Raw genomic sequence first — 13,695 nt, 5'->3', positions numbered from 1 at the left:
TCCTGTACAACAACCACTTTTTCTTTGACAATCAAACCAGCAGCTAGTCCAGGATGCATCTCTTTCAGTATGCAAGGGGTGGCCTTGGCCTGGTTGTTCTGAGATCGAGACCATCTTCTCCGTACATGAGGTAAGATCTTACATGAAGGCAAAGAGTGTTTTATATGTGTAGTAGCTGGGGGCTGTTCCTTCACAGTTAACTGTAATTGTGAAGTGAATCTGGTAGCAAAGTCAGAGTATAAATATTCAGTGAATATTTTTGGTAGTCTTAAAAGTATCAGAAATTAAAAACTGTGTTTACTTTCTTTTATAGCAACACCTATTCCTACCTTACAGGATTGTTTTATCAATTTCATAATATATGTAAAGTACAAAATACAATACATATATTAAAGTACAGAATATATGTAAAGTACAAAACACGATAAGATTTAAGTAAATCTTAAAAAATGTAGCCTGTTATAAGGAAAATGATGATGAAATGCATTGGGAATAGTTACTTGAAGAATATCAGTATAGAATGTGTGCTATGGTAGGATATATTCTAATATTACAGTCATTTTACTTTTTTTTTACTGTTTGATTGAATTCAAAGGTTAACTTGAATGCTAGCAAATTAAGCCTCAATGGAAATCATTTTCAATTTTAAACTTTGTTATTGAAAATTTCCTTAATATTTACTACAATTCTGTATTGCTTTTTAGAGTAGAGTTCACAAATTTATTTTAATTTTGTCTAATGACTAAGGATCATTTACTTGCTTATGGTTATCTGTCTGAGGAACTCTGACTCACAGCACTCCTGTGATACTGTATCTTCACTTTTCGTTATTTTCCTACCTTATATGAACGGCTAGCCTGTCTTCTGTCCTACACTGCACAAAGTAACTGTGAAGTAAACAGCACTGGAAAGCTGACTCCAAGACAAGTCTTATGGTCTGTGGAGTAAGTTTTTCTTGTCTGTTTCCTCTAATTGTAGAGCAGATGCACTGGGAAGCAGCCCTCTGATAAATTGAAATTTATTTATATTCTAATCAGTTACAGTTACAGTATCATTTATTACTTTCTAAGAATTCATACATCCCATTGAAAAGCAGCTATATATGTGCCAAAAATGGAATAAAATGCCACATCTAAGGATGTAATTATGATACGGACCTTTAAGCAAGATTCCCAAGTTTTTTTCCTAGGAAAAAATAACACTCCTTCTTAATTGAAAATGAGCACATTTCACATTTCTCTTCAGTTCTGTTATTTAGGTGTTGCTTATTTAGGTGGTGCTTTCAAATGAATTGGGAAAAACTATAAAGGTTATTTTCTTCTGTGTACTGATATTTTTTTATATACCATCTTATTATTGTGGTTGTTTATTAAGAAAAATTCAGACCACTTTTCTGGTGGGAACCATGGAGGATGCAGAAGAGTAGACGGTTCCTGCTAAGCCAGAAACCCCTCGGAAAAAGCAGAAGAATTGGCAGAGCTAAAGGTCAAGCACCTGAGAAAGAAGTTTACCCAGCAGATGCTTCGAAAGGCAGAGCTGAATCTTATGTATGAAAAAAGCTAATCACTGCCACAACAATATAGGCGGATGTATGGAACTGAGAGCCTAATGGCTAGGAGGGCAAGAAAAGCTGTTCTTTTATGTACCTGCAGAACCCAAATTGGCATTTCATCAGGATCAAAGGTATAAGTGGCATGAGTCTAAAGGTCCAAAAGGTGCTGTGGCTTCTACACCTTTGCCAGACCTTCAGTGGCACCTCATTTAAGCTCAACAGGGCTTCAGTTAATACGCTGAGGACTATGGAACCATACATTCAGCATGAGAGTGCCAAAACCTGAAGTCAATACATGGGTTGATCTACTAGAGTGTTTATGGCAGAATCAACAGAAAGTGAATTGCTGTAACAGATAACATATTGACTGCTCAATCTCTTGGTAAATTTGGGATCATCTGCATGGAAGATATGATTCATGAGATCTATACTGTTAGAAAATGCTAAAAAGAAGCAGACAACTGTCTGGTCCTTTTCCATGAGGTACAATGAAGAAAATGACCACCCATTTTGTGGAAGGTGGAAATGCTGGCAACAGGGAAGACCAGATTGACAGGCTTACTAGAAGGGTGGACTGAGGCATCTACCACAGTTACTTCTGAAATCTGATCACTTCATAAACAGTGACTTCTTTCAAAATTTTTTTAAAAGGAAAAATTCAGAGATACCTTCAGACTAGCTTTAGTTCTTCTCTATGAAGTAATTTTGCTATTAGGCAAATTCACATAACAGAACTTTAATATTTATCCCTAGCTGCTTGGTTAAATGAGAGAATGCCTGTGCTTATAACTTGTTTTGAAACTAGGTACAAAAGGGTTACTTGTCTCCTTTCTTCCGTCTGTGTTTCTTTCACATTACTTTTGCCTGTGGATGTATAACTCTGTCAAATTATTCTCTTAAGATGGGAATGCTGAATTATTTGAACTAATGTATATTCGTGTTACACTGGAGAAAAGATGCTGATTTCCTATACTAACACGTGCCTTAAAATTCTAGAAAGAAAAGGGTCTGATTTTGTTTCAAAGTTGCATTTTAGAGGGAAGTACTTCAAAATTATCTTGGAAAGTGGTGTTACAGTTCTTGACAAGAGTGGTAATATATATCTCCAGTAGATGGCGCAAGCATTCCCTGAAAATAAAAAATATTTTTGTTTTCTAACTAGAGAACTCAGTAATAAAGGTGGCTATTTAAGTAGTAGTAATTTTCAAGACATTTTGTTTTGAAAAAAATGCAAGAAGAGGTTAAAAGAAGGTGAAGTAGTAGTTCACTTTGGACGTATAAAACTTGTCAAGACATTTTGTTAAATTAATGCAGAAAAACCTTACTGTTTAGTAGTATATGAATAATCAAAGATACATTGAGGTTAATTTTAACAAAAATACCTGAGACTTGAAGTTCTGAATATGTTTTGTAAATGACAAAGGTTTTCTGTTGACTACCTTGGTTTCATTTTCCTTTGTCTCCTGCATTTATGGGCAGAAAGAAGCATTCATTGTCTGTATCATTTAATAAATGAGTAAATAAGTAAATGGAATTCTTAAGCTTTAAGTTAAAGAAGAAAGAAAAATATTTTATAAGTCTAACCCAGTGAATTCCAACCTGATTGTACATGGTCCTCTTACTGCTATTGCCTATTTTTGTTATTCATTCTCTTTCAAATAAATACATGCACGTGAAAGAGAAACTGAACATCAGAGGACACTTTCCTGTAGTTGTCTGGAATTTTTGGTCCATTGATAAATAGTGATTTCTTAAGATCCTAGGGAATTCAGTAGCTGGGAAGCATAATGTGTGTATCTACAGAAATACTTTTATCTGTTGGAGAACTGTTTGCTTTGTTGTTATAAGTTATGTGATATCATAGTTTCATTTTATTTTAGAAAAATGTATACTTAAATTTTTACCCCGCATTTTGAAAAATTTCTTTTTCCAATTAGACAATGTTGAAAAATTTTATTACCACTCTCCCCTAGATTTCCAAAGAGTTCTTAAAAATGTTAGATTGAAATATTTTTTTGAATATTGCACTGCTAACGTGATGATGATGATGATGATGATGCTTTAATTTACATTGTACTTTACAGTTTCAAAGACTCGTCTACATACATCATTTCGCTAGATTTTTGTAATGACAGAGTCTGTTGTAGTCAGGGCAAATCTTGCTCTTCCTATTTTGCAGGTGAAAAAAGGGAAAGTCACATGGGCGCAAAGCAGTTAAAGGGACTCAAGAGAGTTGTTCATTTGTGTTCTTGTTTCCTGTGTTTCTTTGTTCTCCCCCTCCTTCCATTTCCACCTCCTCCACACACCAGATCATCTTTACTCTTTCACCTCTGTTTTGGAGAAGCACTTATTCTGCATCCCTAATACTCGCTTCCATGTGAAGGGGCATCCATGACAGTAATATCCCTGACTTCTCTCCACCCCTCCCCCTTTTTAAAAAACTTATCTAATTGATTAGCTTGAGAGCAGGGACTGGTTTGGTCATGCACAGATCAGCCCCCTCCTCTGTGTTTGTCCTTGGAAGGTGAGTTCTCCGTGGGGAGTACCTGCCCCCTGCGTCTGCCTGCACACTGCCCGTAGCAGGGCCCCCACTGGACAGGCCCAGCCTATCGGGCGCAGTCTGTGACTGGAGTGGGGAAGGCACATCTGATAGTAGTACTGAGCCTCATAAAGGAGCCTGCTGCTCACAGAAATAAATATTTCTCGTATTATCTTTATAAGGTGATGTTTTAGCCTCATGTTAACTCTTTTGTCTCCAGCCTGTTTGTTCAGAGCTCAGACAAAGAAAAGAGGTACTAAAGCATTGGGCCTCCTCCGAGATTCCAACAATGTTGACGTATCAGAAACTTAAGAAAAGAAAACTAGTGGGAATTACAGTATCGGTGGCATTTTGAGATCTTTAGACATAGAATATATTCTATATCATTTTGACTTAAAAGGCGCTTGTGATACTGTGACCTTGGGGCTATTTTCAGCACCACCGGTCAAAGGGTCTTACCTAAAGTCTGCTGGTCCCCTTGCCCAGATACTTGGATGGTAGGCAGAACGGACTCCTGGACATTTACCTGTCCCTGCTTTCATAGCAGCCACTTCATGGTTCCTTTATGCCGTTAAATCTTCTTCCATATTAAGGGTAGTGTCAGGGTAGCATTATGCTGCTAAAATTACTTGAATACTCTTGATGAAATAAATATAAGAATACCCACTCTGTGGAAAATGCAAAGTCTATACAAGCCTTTCTCTTTTACCTTGATGTCCAGTATATACATCTTTGCTAGAGTTTATTTTCTTCATTATGTTTTTATTGTAGCTGTTCCTAATGACAAAACTAGAAACAGCCATTTAGTTATTCCAAAAACTGTTTGTGGGATATCTGCTCTAAGAAGGATGGTGTTGGAATAGAGTGGTGAGTCACTTGGTGTGGTCCTTGCCCTCACAGAGCTTTCAGCCTTGTAGAATTAGACATTAGTCTGACATGCCATGCCATAGGCCAGGCAGGGCTCTGGGAGAAATCTCCTGATACAGGTAATGACATTTGACCATATTGGGGATATCAGGGAGGGCTTCTCTGAGAAAGTGGCAGTTGAAATGAGGGATAGGAAGACATTGGAAATGTGTGATTCAAGAACTAAATTTAACTTGTTGGAAAAGGATGGAATTGTAAGATGTGTGGGACTGATAGTGTATGACAGACAACACACGAACAATTAGAGGAGCTGCGAGAACTCTGAGTACTTGTGCACAGGTGTACTTGGTGTAAAAGTAAGCCAAGGAAAGTATCAAAGGATCGGCACAGGCAATGTTTACACATGTGAACAATCCAAGAAGTGTCTATGACCAACTAGCATGTCCAGAATTCGAGAACAGCGTATCAGAGAAAGATTAGCAAGAACAAGAGCAAAGCTGGGTCTTCAGCCTGGGGTATTGGGCAGCTTATTAAAACAGCCACTTAAGTCCAAGGGAACAGGGCAGGGACTAAGTAGGACACAGAGTCCAGGTGCCAGGTCAGAGCTGCAATGGCAGCAAGGGGATCTCACTGCTCAGTCCCTTGAATTTTCAACCAGATCTCCACAATTCTTGAGACACATAAGATTAATACAAAGCATAAAATTAGAAGTTCAAGTGACAGAGTTCAGGTAGAAGGCTGCTGGGGAAGGGAATCCGTGAAACATACTGGCATCAGGAGGAATTCCAATTCCTTCGTAAATAACTCACATGAAATAGTCAGTTTAAAGGCAAGTGTTACCAGTCTGTTGTCTAAATTTCAATGACTTCCAAAAGTGTTCCTGTTAACTAAGACCAGAGGAGAACAAGAGACCTTTCTGGAATCAAATATTACCCATGAAGATTATGACTCAAACATAAATCTTTATAGTTTCCTAGTAAGATGAAGTTAGAAGGAAGATGGTATTTTAATTATGATGAGGGTATTAGTTAATTTCTAAAAGAATGTAAAAACTCAGATTTATAATTTTATTGCTTGAAGACTCAGTAGCAGTAATCCAATTCTGCTAATTTCCCGAAGTGTATGTTGGATGATATTGTACCTACAAGATCTGTGAAAAAGATTCTGTGATTTTGGAAACACTACATACTCTCTTCTCCCCCACCCCTCTCTACTCCTCAGCATCTCATCATCGAAGTCCGTTACAGCCTCTTACAAGGCCTCACATTTAGACTTTAGCTTTGTTTAACTCAGTATTTTTCATATTTGCCCACCAAACCCAGTATTTTACTACCTGATATGTCTTTGTATCCAGGTGTTCCAAGACACACACACTGAAAAACATTGAATTCCAAATATCTTCTCAGTGATTTTCTTTTTAGCACGTATGAGGTGCATAAAATGGGCATTTTTGTACATATTTTACTTTTTATATTAAATTTTATTTATTGTAAATACAAAGGTGATAGAACAGTATCTCTGATAATAGAAGAAGAAACTGAGGCCTTCTAATTTGTATTAACTCAAAGTTACCTGTATTTTATATGATGTTTAACAATGTTTGATCATTTTGCTTTTGGTTGGGAATATTGTGCCTCCAAAGGGAAGGATTTTCAATAGTAAGATGTACTTGGATACATATATAAAAGCTCTTGCTGAAACTTTTGTTTCATATTTACCAACCATTTACATTGTCAGGGAGAGGAAAGCTTAACAGAGTATCTTACGAAAATATCTAGGATTGCCTCAATGAATTATTTCATTTCAAATCTTTAGGGGCCCTAGAGCTTGTTTGCAGAGCTGAGTGGAGTGTCCTTCCCTTTGAAAAATGTAACAGCCTGAGCCCCAGAGATTCAGGTCTTCGTGGTCTCTACCCTCCTCCCGGGGGGGGGGGGGGGGGGGGGGGGGACATAGACTGGACTCTGCAGGTTTTTCTGGTCGGACTAGGTTGCTTAACAAATTCTTAGGAAAATTTTCCCCTCTTATCCTCTTTTAAGATATTTTATAGTCACCTTGCAAAGTCCACTAATTTTTTGAACTTTTAATACGGCAGCCAAGCTTCTGCAGATTCAAAAGAAGTATTACCATATTTTGAAGAACATTTAACCTGAGGAAAAACTTGAAACCATGCTTTACAAAATGTGACCTCTGTGATAGAGTGTATTAGAAAGAGACCCTACGTAGTTGCCTGACTTTGTAAATATGAGCATTGGTGAGATCAAGAACCATTACAAAATATGTATTTGGACATTTTTTTCTGCTAATTAAGATATAAAAGAAGGCTGATCAGTTATCAAAGCTAAATGCAGAAAAATCTGTCGTTTTAACAAGAGAGTTCTCTGTAGAGTTTTATTTAGTTGGATTGTTTGGCTTACGTTTAACTATGTATAACTACTTTTCATAGAACTACTTATATGGTTTCTCCAGTTCCATTTTGCTTCTAGGTGACAGTGCCTTGCCCTGGTTTTAGAACACCCCCTTTAAGAAAGATCACATAGTTCTCTATGTCTTCTCTGGGGGGAATGGGGTTTTATGGCCTTCTCAGCTTGCGGTTTGCCTCTGTTCATACTCTGCATTGTACAGTGGCAAGACAACTTTTAAAAGATGGCTTTTATACCTTAGACTGTTAAATTAATCTGATAATGCTCACCTGAGCTGATACTTAACTCAGATTAAACTAGCAGAAGATAGGACTTAGGAAAAGGCGGATGACAGTTTTTGTATTATCTATTCTACAAAATGTGACTCAGAAAATGAGTGAAGGACTCTACAGTTTACTTTTATAAGCCTGTTTGCTTTTATAAGCCTGTTTATATAGCACAGACATTTTAGTTTCTTGCTGTACAATAGGAATTTCTGAATCTTCTTCATTTGTACATTCTTTCAAATGTTACATAATTTTGCTTGGAGATGTTCCTGTCCTTGCCTCCCGCCTCTGTATTCTTTCCCAGAAGAATCCAGGAAGTATAAAAAGCCAACTGGAAAGTATTTACTTCTAAGTTTCCTAATGCCCAGGTCACACTGTTGTCTTGAATCAGTTTCTTTTTCTCATCCTTAGCTGAAAACAACTCCCTCCCCAAAAAAGCGCCTTAATCTTATGGGGTTAAATAAAAGAAAGAATGTAGTGAAAGGAAGAGTCCTTTATGCAAGCAGCAGAGAAGACTGAAAGTGCCTGAGGGCATTTGGTCCCTATTGGTTTTCACATCAAATGCAATGGTGCCCACAGATAGCCTGTATTGTTGTCAGTTAAATGGGATCATGAGTGTCTGAAAGGTGTTTGAGAATGAACCGAAAATCATTTTCACAAGTGGATGATTACTTCTGCCACATGTTAACCGAACTCTATCAGAATGGCCTGGATTTTTGAGCCTGCATTAATTGCTCTTTCAACCTTGACTGAGGTTTCTCTTTAAGAAAGCCCTTTCCATGGCTAAACTACTCTATATATTGATTTTTTCTTTCTGTATTTTTCCTTGAAAAATAAAGGCTTATAGAAGAAAAGGCTTTATCATTCAACATGTAGATTGATTGTTCCATTTCTTTGAATAAAAAGCTAGGCTCATAAGTGATCCACCAAAAGTAATAGTCCTTTTTTTTTCAAACACTGAATAATTCCCACATTCTGTATACAATTATGTTTTTCAAATATTCATTAGTGATGATTTTTCATCATAAAGTAAAACCATGAACTCGCACAGCGTGCACTCGGCACAAATACATTGTCATATTCTCCTTTCTATTAGAAGTGTATACTGCCACTCTAATTGAAACTAAATGACAATATTTAGTAATATGCTTGGAGAATTTTGGTGTTGAAGTATTCTTTGAACAATCTCCAAGTTAGAAAGGTTTTAAAAAATGCTTTCAAAGTGTTTGGATAAATGACATTTATGTTAACATTTTATTTTTCAAATACGGCATAGAGAACATTAGCTGTTTCCTTACTAGAATAACAGGATATATTTTAGTTCAGATATATTGAGTTATAAAGATGAGTTAAAGTGCAATTTTTAAAACTAAGTGGAAAATGAGTTCTTAAAATTTCATTAACTTGTGATCATATATATTAGCAGGTATTATGTAGTATTCATAGAAAAATTAATTTATTAGTAAAAAATTCTGAGTTTTTTTATTTAAGGTAAGACATATCACAGCATGTTATATGTGAATCTATTTTTTAAAAAACATTTTGAAAGAGGTGCTGTGTATGAAGAACTATTATTTCATAGCCCTGGCCATGCAGCTCATTTGATTGGAATGTCGTTTGGATGCCAAGGTTGTGGGTTCAGTCCCCAGTCAGAGCACATACAGGAGTCAACCAATGAGTGCATACGTGGGTGAACAACAAATCAATGTTTCTCTTTCTCTTTCTATTGAAGATTTAACAAAAATAAACATTAATTTTTCTGATAGTCTTAGATTTGCTGAAGTTTGGGGTTTTTTTAAAGATTTTATTTACTTGCTTTTAGATGGGGGGGGGGGGACAGAAGAAGAGAGGGAGAGGAACATCAGTGTGTGGTTACCCCTCTCACACCCCTGACTGGGGTCCTGGCCTGCAACAGGCATGTGCCTTGACTGGGAATCGAACCAATGACTCTTTGGTTCACAGGCTGGCACTCAATCCACTGAACTACACCAGCCAATTGTGCTAAAGTTTTTAGCATACTTTATTTTAATCAATCTATTATTGAGATCATCTTTTTAAAATAATACATAGTTGTAAGGACCAACTTATATCTAAAAAGTTTTTATTCCTGTGTTGGCACATTCTGATGGATTTCCTAAAGACTCTGCTTTTGTTCTTCTGCAAATGAAAACTTTTTGAAATATGGCGTATATTCCAGTGGCTTTTAACATATAACTCTTTTAAGGATCATGCTGATACCACAAAGACCATACAGCTTTTAATGTAAGGATTGAGCTACTCTAATGATCATATATAACTATTGACATAGAAGAGGAAAAAAATTTTTTTTCTGTTTTTCTTGTTGATAGTAACTGTATTGACTTGAAATTTGGTCATACCAAAATTATTTTGTTTCCTATTTTTCCCCTCTTCTCTTGACTTCTTTTTCCTAAAAGCATAATGTAGGATCTATTTATTCACATATTTTAAATATATCAAAAAATCTGAAAATTCTGTTTCTCATGTCTTTGATACTTGAGAATAGGGCATGACCTAGCAATAGGTAGGAAGGCTAAAGAAACAGTCACAGGCTAATGAAACATTGATACACATTTAGTTGGTTTTGTGCCTTATTTCTTAGCAGTGAATCCTATGTTTCTTTGGAGCAAATAGTACTCTCCATTAGAAACAGCCCTAGAAGAGGGATTAATACTTTAAAGTTATTGCTGTGTTTATACTGATTTATAAAGCCAAATGCTTTAAGGCTTTACTTTTCTGTGTTAAATCTGAGCTTTGTGCCAGTGCTACTAATTTCTTTGTTACCTAATCCTATGTAAGAGGAGAAGATTTTAAAGTTAAACAGGCAATTTTTTGTTCAAAGGGAACAACTCCTTAATACCTTACTTAAATTGGATGTGCTGATGAAAGTAAACACTTTTAAATAGTATCTGAGCAGTTGTTTTTATAATAATCTAAAAAAATCTAAAATACTATAGTTACAGGAGTATTGTGAACATTGGAAATATTTCAGTGGAAAAGTGTTACATGTAATACAAATTAGCAATGGAAATATGTGCTTTTGAACTATGACAGATACAATAGAATATCTCTTTCATTCCAGTCAAATATAATTATTGGATCTAATTGAACTTCGATTAGGGGATTTTCCCCTCTAGGGCCCTACTTTAATAGATTAGTGGAAAATGTAGAATGACTGTGAAAATGGCTTATGTGAATGTGTTCCTTCATTTTTCACCCTGTTCTTACTTAGTGAAATAATTTAACAAGGATGAGAAAAATGTTGTGTATAGAATCAAATTCTGTAATGTAATGAAAATGAGTAATATTGAAAGACCTACCAAAAAAAGTCAAGAACTTGTTTTCCTCTTTAAAATAAGATGAAAAAGATTCACAGTGCCTATTAGAGAGTGTTGCTCTCATGCTGTTTGATAAATACTTATTGTATTGGATAACATTATAAATTGTCACATAAAACCAAGTTAAATGTGTGGCCTAGTTTGACTGGTGTTTGACAGGTCTGATTTACATGCCCTTAAAGAAAAACCTCTTTTTTATTTGAGTTAACCTTACAATCAAGAGGAAGCTAGTAATGACTCAGCAGGTAAAAAACATAAATTCAGAAAGAACACAAGTGTAGAGCAATCCGCCAGCAGATCTGTCGTACTCTGGAGGTACACTCTCTCCCCAGGGTGACAGATAGGTACACTTCTTGTTCCTATGTCTTTGTTGGGTGAAATCAGATTTCAGAAAACAGTAAAAACCCAGTTTGCCCAGAATTCAGATGACAAGAATGTATCCCTAACAGACTTTAAAATTGTAAACTATTTTAAAGGGGGAATAAGTGGTGATGAAGACTTGGCTTGGGGTGGCAAACACATGATTCAGTATTCAGATGATGTGTTATAGAGTGTACCCCTGAAACCTGTATTATTCTATTAACCATTGTCACTCCAATATTTTTTGATTCTTAACTATTTTTATGAAACAAATAAATGAGAAAGTAGCTTTCAAGGACCTGTTTAATTAATGCTATTGCTATTGTACGTCAAATAGTTAAGAGTTCGCTGCCTCAGCTGTGCCTTCTCCTTTCATGGAATTCTGTACTTATAATTGATGGTCGTGATAATGACCCTGAGGTGTGATACCGTCCTTTCTAAATCATTAAAGAAAGATCAAATTATATTTTATGACTACTTGAAGTCAAATAAACATACTGTATACAAAGTCTTTAAAAATCTGTTATACATGGTATACAGCCTCTCTATTAGAGCAACTCAATTTTTAGTAATTAAGAATACTTGAACATCACTATGTAATGAACAGAATCTATTGCCTAGTAGAATATAGTATGTTAAATGTAACTTTAATATATTTTTTTCTGAAATAAAAAATCTTTTTGGATTTTTCTCTATAAAATAGGTCATTTGTAACCTAATGCGCAACACTTTTTAAAAAAGCAAACAAAATAAAAGAACTGTGATTCAACAATAAAGCTAGCCATAAACATGAGTGAAGGGAGAATGCATTTTGATTTTTCTACAGATGCTTTGTAATGAATGTATTATTTGTTTGTAAATAAATTTTAGGTGATTTTGGCTTCCTTTTCCTTACTCTCCACAATTCAGCCTTCCCAAGGCTAGTGAGACCACTCACTGACAAAGGATTTCAACTGCTCCAAATTCCAGAACTTGAGAATAGCCTTGAAAACGGCAAAATCCATTTAACCATTAAAGCTTATAGGAGTTCTCCACTGTATTCAAGATAAAGGGACAAAAATTTTTATCTTTGGTCTGTTGGTATTCAACTTAGTCATACCAGAAATGCCATTCATGGAGCCATAATGACCACACCCCCCAAATCCTTAATAATTTTTCAGATTATATATTTTTATTGTTGTTCAAGTACAGTTGTCTCCCTTTTCACCCCACCACAACCCCCACCTCACCCATCCTCACCTCCCACTGTCCAGCCTACCTCCTTTGGCTTTGTCCATGTGTCCTTTATACATGTCCTTTGATGGTCCTTTTCCTATTTTTCCCTGTTATCCCTCTTCCCCCCTCCTCTCTGATTACTGTCAGTTTGTTCTTTATTTTAATGTCTCTGGTTATGTTTTGCTAGCTTGTTTGAGTATAATGTACTGTCATTGTCATACATTGCTACTGGTAATACAAAATTTTACAGACACTTTGGAAAACAGTTTGGCAGTTTCTCATGAAGTTAAACATTTTTCAAATTTAACTCAACAATCCCATGCCTAAATATTTACTGGGAGAAACAAAAACATGTGCCCACACAGAGACCTGTACATGAATTTTTACAGCAACTTTATTTTTGATAGGCAAAAATGTGGCAACAGCCCAAATGTCCACCAGCTGGTGAATGGATGAACACATTGAAGTGAATTCTTACAGTGAAATATAATATTCGGCAATAAGTAGGGACTTCTGATATAGACCACAACACTGATGAATCTCAGAAGCATTGTACTGAGTGAAATAAGGCAGGCACAAAAGGCTAAAAACTGTGTAATTCCACTTATATGAGATTCTGGGAAACAAGCTAAAAGGTCAGAAGTCAGATCTGAGGTTTCAGAGGTGGGGGTACGAGTAGGAGATTGTTCATGAAAGGCATGAAGCAAGCTTTGGGGAATGGAAATGTCCTGAAAGTTCATTGCAGTGGTGGTCACATGACTAGGCTGACACTGGTCAAACTGTGTACCTAAAGTGGGTGAGTTCTACTCCACATAAACTGTACCAGTTAACCGTAGCATTTAAAAAGTAGAGATATGCTCCCTGTAGAAATTGTGGAAATGAAGAAAGGCATAATGAATATGAAGTTCACCTTGAATCTCACCAGCCAGATTATTTTGTATTATTATTAATTATTGTGCAAGTTTATTTTGATACATCTTTCTGGATTTTTCCATGCATATACTATGCATTTATGTGGATGCTCTTTTTAACTTAACATTATAATCATTCTTTTTTATATACACTCTTTATTTATAATAATTCTTTTATATCATTTCTTGGCATCACTTTTAATGACAGG

General features: G+C 35.8%; 1 protein-coding gene and 1 pseudogene across 1 annotated transcript in view; both read left to right on the top strand.

Moving 5' to 3' along the window:
- The window catches only part of CADPS2 (calcium dependent secretion activator 2), a 575,914-nt gene that overhangs the window by 341,207 nt on the left and 221,012 nt on the right, over nucleotides 1-13,695 (top strand).
- Nucleotides 394-8,065, top strand: LOC118497162 (annotated as a pseudogene).

The sequence above is a fragment of the Phyllostomus discolor genome, chromosome 10, assembly GCF_004126475.2.
Source record: "Phyllostomus discolor isolate MPI-MPIP mPhyDis1 chromosome 10, mPhyDis1.pri.v3, whole genome shotgun sequence".
Classification (NCBI taxonomy): Eukaryota; Metazoa; Chordata; class Mammalia; order Chiroptera; family Phyllostomidae; genus Phyllostomus; species Phyllostomus discolor.
The sequence above is the reverse complement of the archived record's forward strand: the minus strand, read 5'-3'. Positions and strand labels throughout refer to the sequence as shown.